This window comes from Ambystoma mexicanum, chromosome 7p, assembly GCF_040938575.1.
Source record: "Ambystoma mexicanum isolate Mex_15411 chromosome 7p, UKY_AmexF1_1, whole genome shotgun sequence".
Taxonomy (NCBI): Eukaryota; Metazoa; Chordata; class Amphibia; order Caudata; family Ambystomatidae; genus Ambystoma; species Ambystoma mexicanum.
The window spans coordinates 811,029,699-811,043,248 of NC_090939.1; positions in this window are offsets into that span (position 1 = coordinate 811,029,699).

Sequence of the window (13,550 nt, forward strand, 5' to 3'; positions counted from 1 at the left end):
ATGTGAGGTCATCCTCCCACTCACTGACCAGGTCCAGTATTATGTGTGGTGGAAACCTGTACCTCCCATACACCTAGTCATCAGGCATCCCAAAAAGGCTGGTTCTGGGAGTAAAACATTCGGGCCCTCACTATCCTCCTCCTCCTCCTTTGGTAACCCACGGCCACTGCTGCTAGGAATGGTATATTCATCCTGGCGTCTGAGCTTGTTTGTTGTTTGCGCGCACTTTTATGCTGTTTCAGGATTGGACCATTTATTTTTCAGCGCGTCGTAGGTGAACGTGTGAATCTTCCCGCCCACCCCAGGAATACACGTAAAACGCTCTCCCAGGCCCAGTCGCGAGTGAATATTCCCGCCCACCCCTGGAATACACGTACCCCATTCTCACAGGCCCAGTCGCGTGTGGAAGTTCACGCGCACCCCGAAATACACGTACCCAGGGCAATCGCGTGTGGAACTTCCCACGAACCCCGTAAAACATGTAGCCTGCTGTTATCGCGTGTGGAAGTTCAAGCGGACCCATAATACACGTACCCTGATGGTATCGCATGGGAGACTACCCGCGCACCCCAGGGATACACGTGCCCAGGCAAATTGCATGGCTGGGGGTTGGGGGTGCAGGGGGACATGAGTGGGGGCCTGGTGTAGGCTGCCCCTGCACTGCTGGGGGTGGGGGTGATGGGAGACATGAGTGGGGGCCTGGTGGAGGCTGCCTCTGGATGCTGGGGGTGGGGGTGGTGGTAGACATGAGTGGGGGCCTGGTGGAGGGTGCCCTGGATGCTGGGGGGTGGGGGTGGTGGGAGACATGAGTGGGGGCCTGGTGGAGGGTGCCCCTGGATGCTGGGGGGTGGGGATGCAGGGGGGCCTGGTGGAGGCTGCCCCTGCACTGCTGGGGGGTGGGGGTGATGGGAGACATGAGTGGGGGCCTGGTGGAGGCTGCCCCTGTACTGCTGGGGGGTGGGGGTGATGGTAGACATGAGTGGGGGCATGGTGGAGGGTGCCCCTGCACTGCTGGGGGGTGGGGCGATGGTAGACATGAGTGGGGGCCTGGTGGAGGCTGCCCCTGCACTGCTGGGGGTGGGGGTGGTGGGAGACATGAGTGGGGGCCTGGCGGAGGCTGCCCCTGCACTGCTAGGGGGTGGGGGTGATGGGAGACATGAGTGGGGGCCTGGTGGAGGTGGCCCCTGGATGCTGGGGGGTGGGGGTGGTGGGAGACATGAGTGGGGGCCTGGTGGAGGCTGCCCCTGGATGCTGGGGGGTGGGGGTGGTGGTAGACATGAGTGGGGGCCTTTTGGAGGGTGCCCCTGGATGCTGGGGGTGGGGGTGGTGGGAGACATGAGTGGGGGCCTGGTGGAGGGTGCCCCTGGATGCTGGAGGGTGGGGGTGCAGGGGGACATGAGAGGGGGCCTGGTAGAGGCTGCCCCTGCTCTGCTGGGGGGTGGGGGTGGTGGGAGACATGAGTGGGGGCCTGGTGGAGGCTGCCCCTGCACTGCTGGGTGGTGGGGGTGATGGGAGACATGAGTGGGGGCCTGGTGGAGGGTGCCCCTGATGCTAGGGGTGGGGTGGTGGGAGACATGAGTGGGGGCCTGGTGGAGGGTGCCCCTGGATGATGGAGGGTGGGGGTGGTGGGAGACATGAGTGGGGGCCTGGTGGAGGCTGCCTCTGCACTGCTGGGGGGTGGGGGTAGTGGGAGACATGAGTGGGGGCCTGGTGGAGGCTGCCCCTGCACTGCTGGGGGGTGGGGGTGATGGGAGACATGAGTGAGGACCTGGTGGAGGCTGCCCCTGCACTGCAGGGGGGTGGGGGTGATGGTAGACATAAGTGGGGGCCTGGTGGAGGCTGCCCCTGCACTGCTGGGGGGTGGGGGTGATGGTAGACATGAGTGGGGGCCTGGTGGAGGGTGCCCCTGGATGCTGGGGGGTGGGGGTGGTGGGAGACATGAGTGGGGGCCTGGTGGAGGCTGCCCCTGCACTGCTGGGGGGTGGGGGTGCAGGGAGACATGAGTTGGACATGAGTGGGGGCCTGGTGGAGGCTGCCCCTGGATGCTGTGGGGTGGGGGTGGTGGTAGACATGAGTGGGGGCCTGGTGGAGGGTGCCCCTGGATGCTGGGGGGTGGGGGTGGTGGGAGATATGAGTGGGGGCCTGGTGGAGGGTGCCCCTGGATGCTGGGGCATGTGGGTGCAGGGGGACATGAGTGGGGGCCTGGTGGAGGCTGCCCCTGCACTGCTGGGGAGTGGGGGTGATGGGAGACATGAGTGGGGGCCTGGTGGAGGCTGCCCCTGCACTGCTGGAGGGTGGGGGTGATGGTAGACATGAGTGGGGGCCTGGTGGAGGGGGCCCCTGGATGCTGGGGGGTGGGGGTGGTAGGAGACATGAGTGGGGGCCTGGTGGAGGGTGCCCCTGGATGCTGGGGGGTGGGGGTGCTGGGGGACATGAGTTGGACATGAGTGAGGGCCTGGTGGAGGGTGCCCTTGGATGCTGGGGGGTGGGGGTGGTGGGAGACATGAGTGGGGGCCTGGTGGAGGCTGCCACTGCACTGCTGGCTGTGGGGATGCAGGGAGACATGAGCTGGACATGAGTGGGGGCCTGGTGGAGGGTGCCCCTGGATGCTGGGATATGGGGGTGGTGGTAGACATGAGTGGGGGCCTGGTGGAGGGTGCCGCTGGATGCTGGGGGGTGGGGGTGGTGGTAGACATGAGTGTGGGCCTGGTGGAGGCTGCCCCTGCACTGCCGGGGGGTGGGGGTGATGGGAGACATGAGTGGGGGCCTGGTGGAGGTTGCCCCTGCACTGCTGGGGGGTGGGGGTGGTGGGAGACATGAGTGGGGTCCTGGTGGAGGGTGCCCCTGGATGCTGGGGGGTGGGGGTGCAGGGGAACATGAGAGGGGGCCTGGTGGAGGGTGCCCCTGGATGCTGGGGGGTGGGGGTGCAGGGGGACATGAGAGGGGGCCTGGCGGAGGCTGCCCCTGCACTGCTGGGTGGTGGGGGTGATGGGAGACATGATTGGGGGCCTGGTGGAGGGTGCCCCTGGATGCTGGGGGGTGGGGGTGGTGGGAGACATGAGTGGGAGCCTGGTGGAGGGTGCCCCTGGATGATGGAGGGTTGGGGTGGTGGGAGACATGAGTGGTGGCCTGGTGGAGGCTGCCTCTGGATGCTGGGGGTGGGGGTGGTGGTAGACATGAGTGGGGGCCTGGTGGAGGGTGCCCTGGATGCTGGGGGGTGGGGGTGGTGGGAGACATGAGTGGGGGCCTGGTGGAGGGTGCCCCTGGATGCTGGGGGGTGGGGATGCAGGGGGGCCTGGTGGAGGCTGCCCCTGCACTGCTGGGGGGTGGGGGTGATGGGAGACATGAGTGGGGGCCTGGTGGAGGCTGCCCCTGTACTGCTGGGGGGTGGGGGTGATGGTAGACATGAGTGGGGGCATGGTGGAGGGTGCCCCTGCACTGCTGGGGGGTGGGGCGATGGTAGACATGAGTGGGGGCCTGGTGGAGGCTGCCCCTGCACTGCTGGGGGGTGGGGGTGGTGGGAGACATGAGTGGGGGCCTGGCGGAGGCTGCCCCTGCACTGCTAGGGGGTGGGGGTGATGGGAGACATGAGTGGGGGCCTGGTGGAGGTGGCCCCTGGATGCTGGGGGGTGGGGGTGGTGGGAGACATGAGTGGGGGCCTGGTGGAGGCTGCCCCTGGATGCTGGGGGGTGGGGGTGGTGGTAGACATGAGTGGGGGCCTTTTGGAGGGTGCCCCTGGATGCTGGGGGTGGGGGTGGTGGGAGACATGAGTGGGGGCCTGGTGGAGGGTGCCCCTGGATGCTGGAGGGTGGGGGTGCAGGGGGACATGAGAGGGGGCCTGGTAGAGGCTGCCCCTGCTCTGCTGGGGGGTGGGGGTGGTGGGAGACATGAGTGGGGGCCTGGTGGAGGCTGCCCCTGCACTGCTGGGTGGTGGGGGTGATGGGAGACATGAGTGGGGGCCTGGTGGAGGGTGCCCCTGATGCTAGGGGTGGGGTGGTGGGAGACATGAGTGGGGGCCTGGTGGAGGGTGCCCCTGGATGATGGAGGGTGGGGGTGGTGGGAGACATGAGTGGGGGCCTGGTGGAGGCTGCCTCTGCACTGCTGGGGGGTGGGGGTAGTGGGAGACATGAGTGGGGGCCTGGTGGAGGCTGCCCCTGCACTGCTGGGGGGTGGGGGTGATGGGAGACATGAGTGAGGACCTGGTGGAGGCTGCCCCTGCACTGCAGGGGGGTGGGGGTGATGGTAGACATAAGTGGGGGCCTGGTGGAGGCTGCCCCTGCACTGCTGGGGGGTGGGGGTGATGGTAGACATGAGTGGGGGCCTGGTGGAGGGTGCCCCTGGATGCTGGGGGGTGGGGGTGGTGGGAGACATGAGTGGGGGCCTGGTGGAGGCTGCCCCTGCACTGCTGGGGGGTGGGGGTGCAGGGAGACATGAGTTGGACATGAGTGGGGGCCTGGTGGAGGCTGCCCCTGGATGCTGTGGGGTGGGGGTGGTGGTAGACATGAGTGGGGGCCTGGTGGAGGGTGCCCCTGGATGCTGGGGGGTGGGGGTGGTGGGAGATATGAGTGGGGGCCTGGTGGAGGGTGCCCCTGGATGCTGGGGCATGTGGGTGCAGGGGGACATGAGTGGGGGCCTGGTGGAGGCTGCCCCTGCACTGCTGGGGAGTGGGGGTGATGGGAGACATGAGTGGGGGCCTGGTGGAGGCTGCCCCTGCACTGCTGGAGGGTGGGGGTGATGGTAGACATGAGTGGGGGCCTGGTGGAGGGGGCCCCTGGATGCTGGGGGGTGGGGGTGGTAGGAGACATGAGTGGGGGCCTGGTGGAGGGTGCCCCTGGATGCTGGGGGGTGGGGGTGCTGGGGGACATGAGTTGGACATGAGTGAGGGCCTGGTGGAGGGTGCCCTTGGATGCTGGGGGGTGGGGGTGGTGGGAGACATGAGTGGGGGCCTGGTGGAGGCTGCCACTGCACTGCTGGCTGTGGGGATGCAGGGAGACATGAGCTGGACATGAGTGGGGGCCTGGTGGAGGGTGCCCCTGGATGCTGGGATATGGGGGTGGTGGTAGACATGAGTGGGGGCCTGGTGGAGGGTGCCGCTGGATGCTGGGGGGTGGGGGTGGTGGTAGACATGAGTGTGGGCCTGGTGGAGGCTGCCCCTGCACTGCCGGGGGGTGGGGGTGATGGGAGACATGAGTGGGGGCCTGGTGGAGGTTGCCCCTGCACTGCTGGGGGGTGGGGGTGGTGGGAGACATGAGTGGGGTCCTGGTGGAGGGTGCCCCTGGATGCTGGGGGGTGGGGGTGCAGGGGAACATGAGAGGGGGCCTGGTGGAGGGTGCCCCTGGATGCTGGGGGGTGGGGGTGCAGGGGGACATGAGAGGGGGCCTGGCGGAGGCTGCCCCTGCACTGCTGGGTGGTGGGGGTGATGGGAGACATGATTGGGGGCCTGGTGGAGGGTGCCCCTGGATGCTGGGGGGTGGGGGTGGTGGGAGACATGAGTGGGGGCCTGGTGGAGGGTGCCCCTGGATGATGGAGGGTTGGGGTGGTGGGAGACATGAGTGGTGGCCTGGTGGAGGCTGCCTCTGCACTGCTGGGGGGTGGGGGTGGTGGGAGACATGAGTGGGGGCCTGGTGGAGGCTGCACCTGCACTGCTGGGGGGTGGGGGCGATAGGAGACATGAGTGGGGGCCTGGTGGAGGCTGCCCCTGCACTGCTGGGGGGTGGGGGTGGTGGTAGACATGAATGGGGGCCTGGTGGAGGGTGCCCCTGGATGCTGGGGGGTGGGGGTGGTGGGAGATATGAGTGGGGGCCTGGTGGAGGGTGCCCCTGGATGCTGGGGCGTTTGGGTGCAGGGGGACATGAGTGGGGGCCTGGTGGAGGCTGCCCCTACACTGCTGGGGAGTGGGGGTGATGGGAGACATGAGTGGGGGCCTGGTGGAGGCTGCCCCTGGATGCTGGGGGTGGGGGTGGTGGTAGACATGAGTGGGGGCCTGGTGGAGGGTGCCCCTGGATGCTGGGGGGTGGGGGTGGTGGGAGACATGAGTGGGGGCCTGGTGGAGGGTGCCCCTGGATGCTGGGGGGTGGGGGCGCAGGGGGGCCTGGTGGAGGCTGCCCCTGTACTGCTGGGGGGTGGGGGTGATGGGAGACATGAGTGGGGGCCTGGTGGAGGCTGCCCCTGCACTGCTGGGGGGTGGGGGTGATGGTAGACATGAGTGGGGGCCTGGTGGAGGGTGCCCATGCACTGCTGGGGGTGGGGGCGATGGTAGACATGAGTTGGGGCCTGGTGGAGGCTGCCCCTGCACTGCTGGGGGGTGGGGGTGGTGGGAGACATGAGTGGGGGTCTGGCGGAGGCTGCCCCTGCACTGCTAGGGGGTGGGGGTGATGGGAGACATGAGCGGGGGCCTGGTGGAGGCTGCCCCTGCACTGCTGGGGGGTGGGGGTGATGGTAGACATGAGTGGGGGCCTGGTGGAGGAGGCACCTGGATGCTGGGGGGTGGGGGTGGTGGGAGACATGAGTGGGGGCCTGGTGGAGGCTGCCGCTTGATGCAGGGGGGTGGGGGTGGTGGTAGACATGAGTGGGGGCCTTTTGGAGGGTGCCCCTGGATGCTGGGGGTGGGGGTGGTGGGAGACATGAGTGGGTGCCTGGTGGAGGGTGCCCCTGGATGCTGGGGGGTGGGGGTGCAGGGGGACATGAGAGGGGGCCTGGTGGAGGCTGCCCCTGCACTGCTGGGTGGTGGGGGTTGTGGGAGACATGAGTGGGGGCGTGGTGGAGGCTGCCACTGCACTGCTGGGTGGTGGGGGTGATGGGAGACATGAGTGGGGGCCTGGTGGAGGGTGCCCCTGGATGCTGGGGGGTGGGGGTGGTGGGAGACATGAGTGGGGGCCTGGTGGAGGGTGCCCCTGGATGATGGAGGGTGGGGGTGGTGGGAGACATGAGTGGGGGCCTGGTGGAGGCTGCCTCTGCACTGCTGGGGGGTGGGGGTGGTGGGAGACATGAGTGGGGGCCTGGTGGAGGCTCCCCTGCACTGCTGGGGGGTGGGGGTGATGGGAGACATGAGTGGGGGCCTGGTGGAGGCTGCCCCTGCACTGCTGGGGGATGGGGGTGATGGTAGACATAAGTGGGGGCCTGGTGGAGGCTGCCCCTGCACTGCTGGGGGGTGGGATTGATGGTAGACATGAGTGGGGCCTGGTGGAGGGTGCCCCTGGATGCTGGGGGGTGAGGGTGGTGGGAGACATGAGTGGGGGCCTGATGGAGGCTGCCCCTGCACTGCTGGGGGGTGGGATTGATGGTAGACATGAGTGGGGGCCTGGTGGAGGCTGCCCCTGGATGCTGGGGGGTGGGGGTGGTGGTAGACATGAGTGGGGGCCTGGGGGGGTGCCCCTGGATGCTGGGGGGTGGGGGTGGTGGGAGATATGAGTGGGGGCCTGGTGGAGGGTGCCCCTGGATGCTGGAGCATGTGGGTGCAGGGGGACATGAGTGGGGGCCTGGTGGAGGCTGCCCCTGCACTGCTGGGGAGTGGGGGTGATGGGAGACATGAGTGGGGGCCTGGTGGAGGCTGCCGCTGCACTGCTGGGGGGTGGGGGTGATGGTAGACATGAGTGGGGGCCCCTGGATGCTGGGGGGTGGGGGTGGTAGGAGACATGAGTGGGGGCCTGGTGGAGGGTGCCCCTGGATTCTGGGGGGTCGGGGTGCTGGGGGACATGAGTTGGACATGAGTGGGGGCCTGGTGGAGGGTGCCCTTGGATGCTGGGGGGTGGGGGTGGTGGGAGACATGAGTGGGGGCCTGGTGGAGGCTGCCACTGCACTGCTGGGGGGTGGGGATTCAGGGAGACATGAGTTGGACATGAGTGGGGGCCTGGTGGAGGGTGCCCCTGGATGCTGGGATGTGGGGGGGTGGTAGACATGAGTGGGGGCCTGGTGGAGGGTGCCCCTGGATGCTGGGGGGTGGGGGTGGTGGGAGACATGAGTGTGGGCCTGGTGGAGACTGCCCCTGCACTGCTGGGGTGGGGGTGATGGGAGACATGAGTGGGGGCCTGGTGGAGGTTGCCCCTGCACTGCTGGGGGGTGGGGTTGGTGGTAGACATGAGTGGGGGCCTGGTGGAGGGTGCCCCTGGATGCTGGGGGGTGGGGGTGCAGGGGGACATGAGAGGGGGCCTGGTGGAGGGTGCCCCTGGATGCTGGGGGGTGGGGGTGCAGGGGGACATTAGAGGGGGCCTGGTAGAGGATGCCCCTGCACTGCTGGGTGGTGGGGGTGATGGGAGACATGAGTGGGGGCCTGGTGGAGGGTGCCCCTGGATGCTGGGGTGGTGGGGTTGGTGGGAGACATGAGTGGGGGCCTGGTGGAGGGTGCCCCTGGATGATGGAGGGTGGGGGTGGTGGGAGACATGAGTGGGGGCCTGGTGGAGGGTGCCCCTGGATGCTGGGGGGTGGGGGTGGTGGGAGACATGAGTGGGAGCCTGGTGGAGGGTGCCCCTGGATGATGGAGGGTTGGGGTGGTGGGAGACATGAGTGGTGGCCTGGTGGAGGCTGCCTCTGGATGCTGGGGGTGGGGGTGGTGGTAGACATGAGTGGGGGCCTGGTGGAGGGTGCCCTGGATGCTGGGGGGTGGGGGTGGTGGGAGACATGAGTGGGGGCCTGGTGGAGGGTGCCCCTGGATGCTGGGGGGTGGGGATGCAGGGGGGCCTGGTGGAGGCTGCCCCTGCACTGCTGGGGGGTGGGGGTGATGGGAGACATGAGTGGGGGCCTGGTGGAGGCTGCCCCTGTACTGCAGGGGGGTGGGGGTGATGGTAGACATAAGTGGGGGCCTGGTGGAGGCTGCCCCTGCACTGCTGGGGGGTGGGGGTGATGGTAGACATGAGTGGGGGCCTGGTGGAGGGTGCCCCTGGATGCTGGGGGGTGGGGGTGGTGGGAGACATGAGTGGGGGCCTGGTGGAGGCTGCCCCTGCACTGCTGGGGGGTGGGGGTGCAGGGAGACATGAGTTGGACATGAGTGGGGGCCTGGTGGAGGCTGCCCCTGGATGCTGTGGGGTGGGGGTGGTGGTAGACATGAGTGGGGGCCTGGTGGAGGGTGCCCCTGGATGCTGGGGGGTGGGGGTGGTGGGAGATATGAGTGGGGGCCTGGTGGAGGGTGCCCCTGGATGCTGGGGCATGTGGGTGCAGGGGGACATGAGTGGGGGCCTGGTGGAGGCTGCCCCTGCACTGCTGGGGAGTGGGGGTGATGGGAGACATGAGTGGGGGCCTGGTGGAGGCTGCCCCTGCACTGCTGGAGGGTGGGGGTGATGGTAGACATGAGTGGGGGCCTGGTGGAGGGGGCCCCTGGATGCTGGGGGGTGGGGGTGGTAGGAGACATGAGTGGGGGCCTGGTGGAGGGTGCCCCTGGATGCTGGGGGGTGGGGGTGCTGGGGGACATGAGTTGGACATGAGTGAGGGCCTGGTGGAGGGTGCCCTTGGATGCTGGGGGGTGGGGGTGGTGGGAGACATGAGTGGGGGCCTGGTGGAGGCTGCCACTGCACTGCTGGCTGTGGGGATGCAGGGAGACATGAGCTGGACATGAGTGGGGGCCTGGTGGAGGGTGCCCCTGGATGCTGGGATATGGGGGTGGTGGTAGACATGAGTGGGGGCCTGGTGGAGGGTGCCGCTGGATGCTGGGGGGTGGGGGTGGTGGTAGACATGAGTGTGGGCCTGGTGGAGGCTGCCCCTGCACTGCCGGGGGGTGGGGGTGATGGGAGACATGAGTGGGGGCCTGGTGGAGGTTGCCCCTGCACTGCTGGGGGGTGGGGGTGGTGGGAGACATGAGTGGGGTCCTGGTGGAGGGTGCCCCTGGATGCTGGGGGGTGGGGGTGCAGGGGAACATGAGAGGGGGCCTGGTGGAGGGTGCCCCTGGATGCTGGGGGGTGGGGGTGCAGGGGGACATGAGAGGGGGCCTGGCGGAGGCTGCCCCTGCACTGCTGGGTGGTGGGGGTGATGGGAGACATGATTGGGGGCCTGGTGGAGGGTGCCCCTGGATGCTGGGGGGTGGGGGTGGTGGGAGACATGAGTGGGAGCCTGGTGGAGGGTGCCCCTGGATGATGGAGGGTTGGGGTGGTGGGAGACATGAGTGGTGGCCTGGTGGAGGCTGCCTCTGGATGCTGGGGGTGGGGGTGGTGGTAGACATGAGTGGGGGCCTGGTGGAGGGTGCCCTGGATGCTGGGGGGTGGGGGTGGTGGGAGACATGAGTGGGGGCCTGGTGGAGGGTGCCCCTGGATGCTGGGGGGTGGGGATGCAGGGGGGCCTGGTGGAGGCTGCCCCTGCACTGCTGGGGGGTGGGGGTGATGGGAGACATGAGTGGGGGCCTGGTGGAGGCTGCCCCTGTACTGCTGGGGGGTGGGGGTGATGGTAGACATGAGTGGGGGCATGGTGGAGGGTGCCCCTGCACTGCTGGGGGGTGGGGCGATGGTAGACATGAGTGGGGGCCTGGTGGAGGCTGCCCCTGCACTGCTGGGGGGTGGGGGTGGTGGGAGACATGAGTGGGGGCCTGGCGGAGGCTGCCCCTGCACTGCTAGGGGGTGGGGGTGATGGGAGACATGAGTGGGGGCCTGGTGGAGGTGGCCCCTGGATGCTGGGGGGTGGGGGTGGTGGGAGACATGAGTGGGGGCCTGGTGGAGGCTGCCCCTGGATGCTGGGGGGTGGGGGTGGTGGTAGACATGAGTGGGGGCCTTTTGGAGGGTGCCCCTGGATGCTGGGGGTGGGGGTGGTGGGAGACATGAGTGGGGGCCTGGTGGAGGGTGCCCCTGGATGCTGGAGGGTGGGGGTGCAGGGGGACATGAGAGGGGGCCTGGTAGAGGCTGCCCCTGCTCTGCTGGGGGGTGGGGGTGGTGGGAGACATGAGTGGGGGCCTGGTGGAGGCTGCCCCTGCACTGCTGGGTGGTGGGGGTGATGGGAGACATGAGTGGGGGCCTGGTGGAGGGTGCCCCTGATGCTAGGGGTGGGGTGGTGGGAGACATGAGTGGGGGCCTGGTGGAGGGTGCCCCTGGATGATGGAGGGTGGGGGTGGTGGGAGACATGAGTGGGGGCCTGGTGGAGGCTGCCTCTGCACTGCTGGGGGGTGGGGGTAGTGGGAGACATGAGTGGGGGCCTGGTGGAGGCTGCCCCTGCACTGCTGGGGGGTGGGGGTGATGGGAGACATGAGTGAGGACCTGGTGGAGGCTGCCCCTGCACTGCAGGGGGGTGGGGGTGATGGTAGACATAAGTGGGGGCCTGGTGGAGGCTGCCCCTGCACTGCTGGGGGGTGGGGGTGATGGTAGACATGAGTGGGGGCCTGGTGGAGGGTGCCCCTGGATGCTGGGGGGTGGGGGTGGTGGGAGACATGAGTGGGGGCCTGGTGGAGGCTGCCCCTGCACTGCTGGGGGGTGGGGGTGCAGGGAGACATGAGTTGGACATGAGTGGGGGCCTGGTGGAGGCTGCCCCTGGATGCTGTGGGGTGGGGGTGGTGGTAGACATGAGTGGGGGCCTGGTGGAGGGTGCCCCTGGATGCTGGGGGGTGGGGGTGGTGGGAGATATGAGTGGGGGCCTGGTGGAGGGTGCCCCTGGATGCTGGGGCATGTGGGTGCAGGGGGACATGAGTGGGGGCCTGGTGGAGGCTGCCCCTGCACTGCTGGGGAGTGGGGGTGATGGGAGACATGAGTGGGGGCCTGGTGGAGGCTGCCCCTGCACTGCTGGAGGGTGGGGGTGATGGTAGACATGAGTGGGGGCCTGGTGGAGGGGGCCCCTGGATGCTGGGGGGTGGGGGTGGTAGGAGACATGAGTGGGGGCCTGGTGGAGGGTGCCCCTGGATGCTGGGGGGTGGGGGTGCTGGGGGACATGAGTTGGACATGAGTGAGGGCCTGGTGGAGGGTGCCCTTGGATGCTGGGGGGTGGGGGTGGTGGGAGACATGAGTGGGGGCCTGGTGGAGGCTGCCACTGCACTGCTGGCTGTGGGGATGCAGGGAGACATGAGCTGGACATGAGTGGGGGCCTGGTGGAGGGTGCCCCTGGATGCTGGGATATGGGGGTGGTGGTAGACATGAGTGGGGGCCTGGTGGAGGGTGCCGCTGGATGCTGGGGGGTGGGGGTGGTGGTAGACATGAGTGTGGGCCTGGTGGAGGCTGCCCCTGCACTGCCGGGGGGTGGGGGTGATGGGAGACATGAGTGGGGGCCTGGTGGAGGTTGCCCCTGCACTGCTGGGGGGTGGGGGTGGTGGGAGACATGAGTGGGGTCCTGGTGGAGGGTGCCCCTGGATGCTGGGGGGTGGGGGTGCAGGGGAACATGAGAGGGGGCCTGGTGGAGGGTGCCCCTGGATGCTGGGGGGTGGGGGTGCAGGGGGACATGAGAGGGGGCCTGGCGGAGGCTGCCCCTGCACTGCTGGGTGGTGGGGGTGATGGGAGACATGATTGGGGGCCTGGTGGAGGGTGCCCCTGGATGCTGGGGGGTGGGGGTGGTGGGAGACATGAGTGGGGGCCTGGTGGAGGGTGCCCCTGGATGATGGAGGGTTGGGGTGGTGGGAGACATGAGTGGTGGCCTGGTGGAGGCTGCCTCTGCACTGCTGGGGGGTGGGGGTGGTGGGAGACATGAGTGGGGGCCTGGTGGAGGCTGCACCTGCACTGCTGGGGGGTGGGGGCGATAGGAGACATGAGTGGGGGCCTGGTGGAGGCTGCCCCTGCACTGCTGGGGGGTGGGGGTGGTGGTAGACATGAATGGGGGCCTGGTGGAGGGTGCCCCTGGATGCTGGGGGGTGGGGGTGGTGGGAGATATGAGTGGGGGCCTGGTGGAGGGTGCCCCTGGATGCTGGGGCGTTTGGGTGCAGGGGGACATGAGTGGGGGCCTGGTGGAGGCTGCCCCTACACTGCTGGGGAGTGGGGGTGATGGGAGACATGAGTGGGGGCCTGGTGGAGGCTGCCCCTGGATGCTGGGGGTGGGGGTGGTGGTAGACATGAGTGGGGGCCTGGTGGAGGGTGCCCCTGGATGCTGGGGGGTGGGGGTGGTGGGAGACATGAGTGGGGGCCTGGTGGAGGGTGCCCCTGGATGCTGGGGGGTGGGGGCGCAGGGGGGCCTGGTGGAGGCTGCCCCTGTACTGCTGGGGGGTGGGGGTGATGGGAGACATGAGTGGGGGCCTGGTGGAGGCTGCCCCTGCACTGCTGGGGGGTGGGGGTGATGGTAGACATGAGTGGGGGCCTGGTGGAGGGTGCCCATGCACTGCTGGGGGTGGGGGCGATGGTAGACATGAGTTGGGGCCTGGTGGAGGCTGCCCCTGCACTGCTGGGGGGTGGGGGTGGTGGGAGACATGAGTGGGGGTCTGGCGGAGGCTGCCCCTGCACTGCTAGGGGGTGGGGGTGATGGGAGACATGAGCGGGGGCCTGGTGGAGGCTGCCCCTGCACTGCTGGGGGGTGGGGGTGATGGTAGACATGAGTGGGGGCCTGGTGGAGGAGGCACCTGGATGCTGGGGGGTGGGGGTGGTGGGAGACATGAGTGGGGGCCTGGTGGAGGCTGCCGCTTGATGCAGGGGGGTGGGGGTGGTGGTAGACATGAGTGGGGGCCTTTT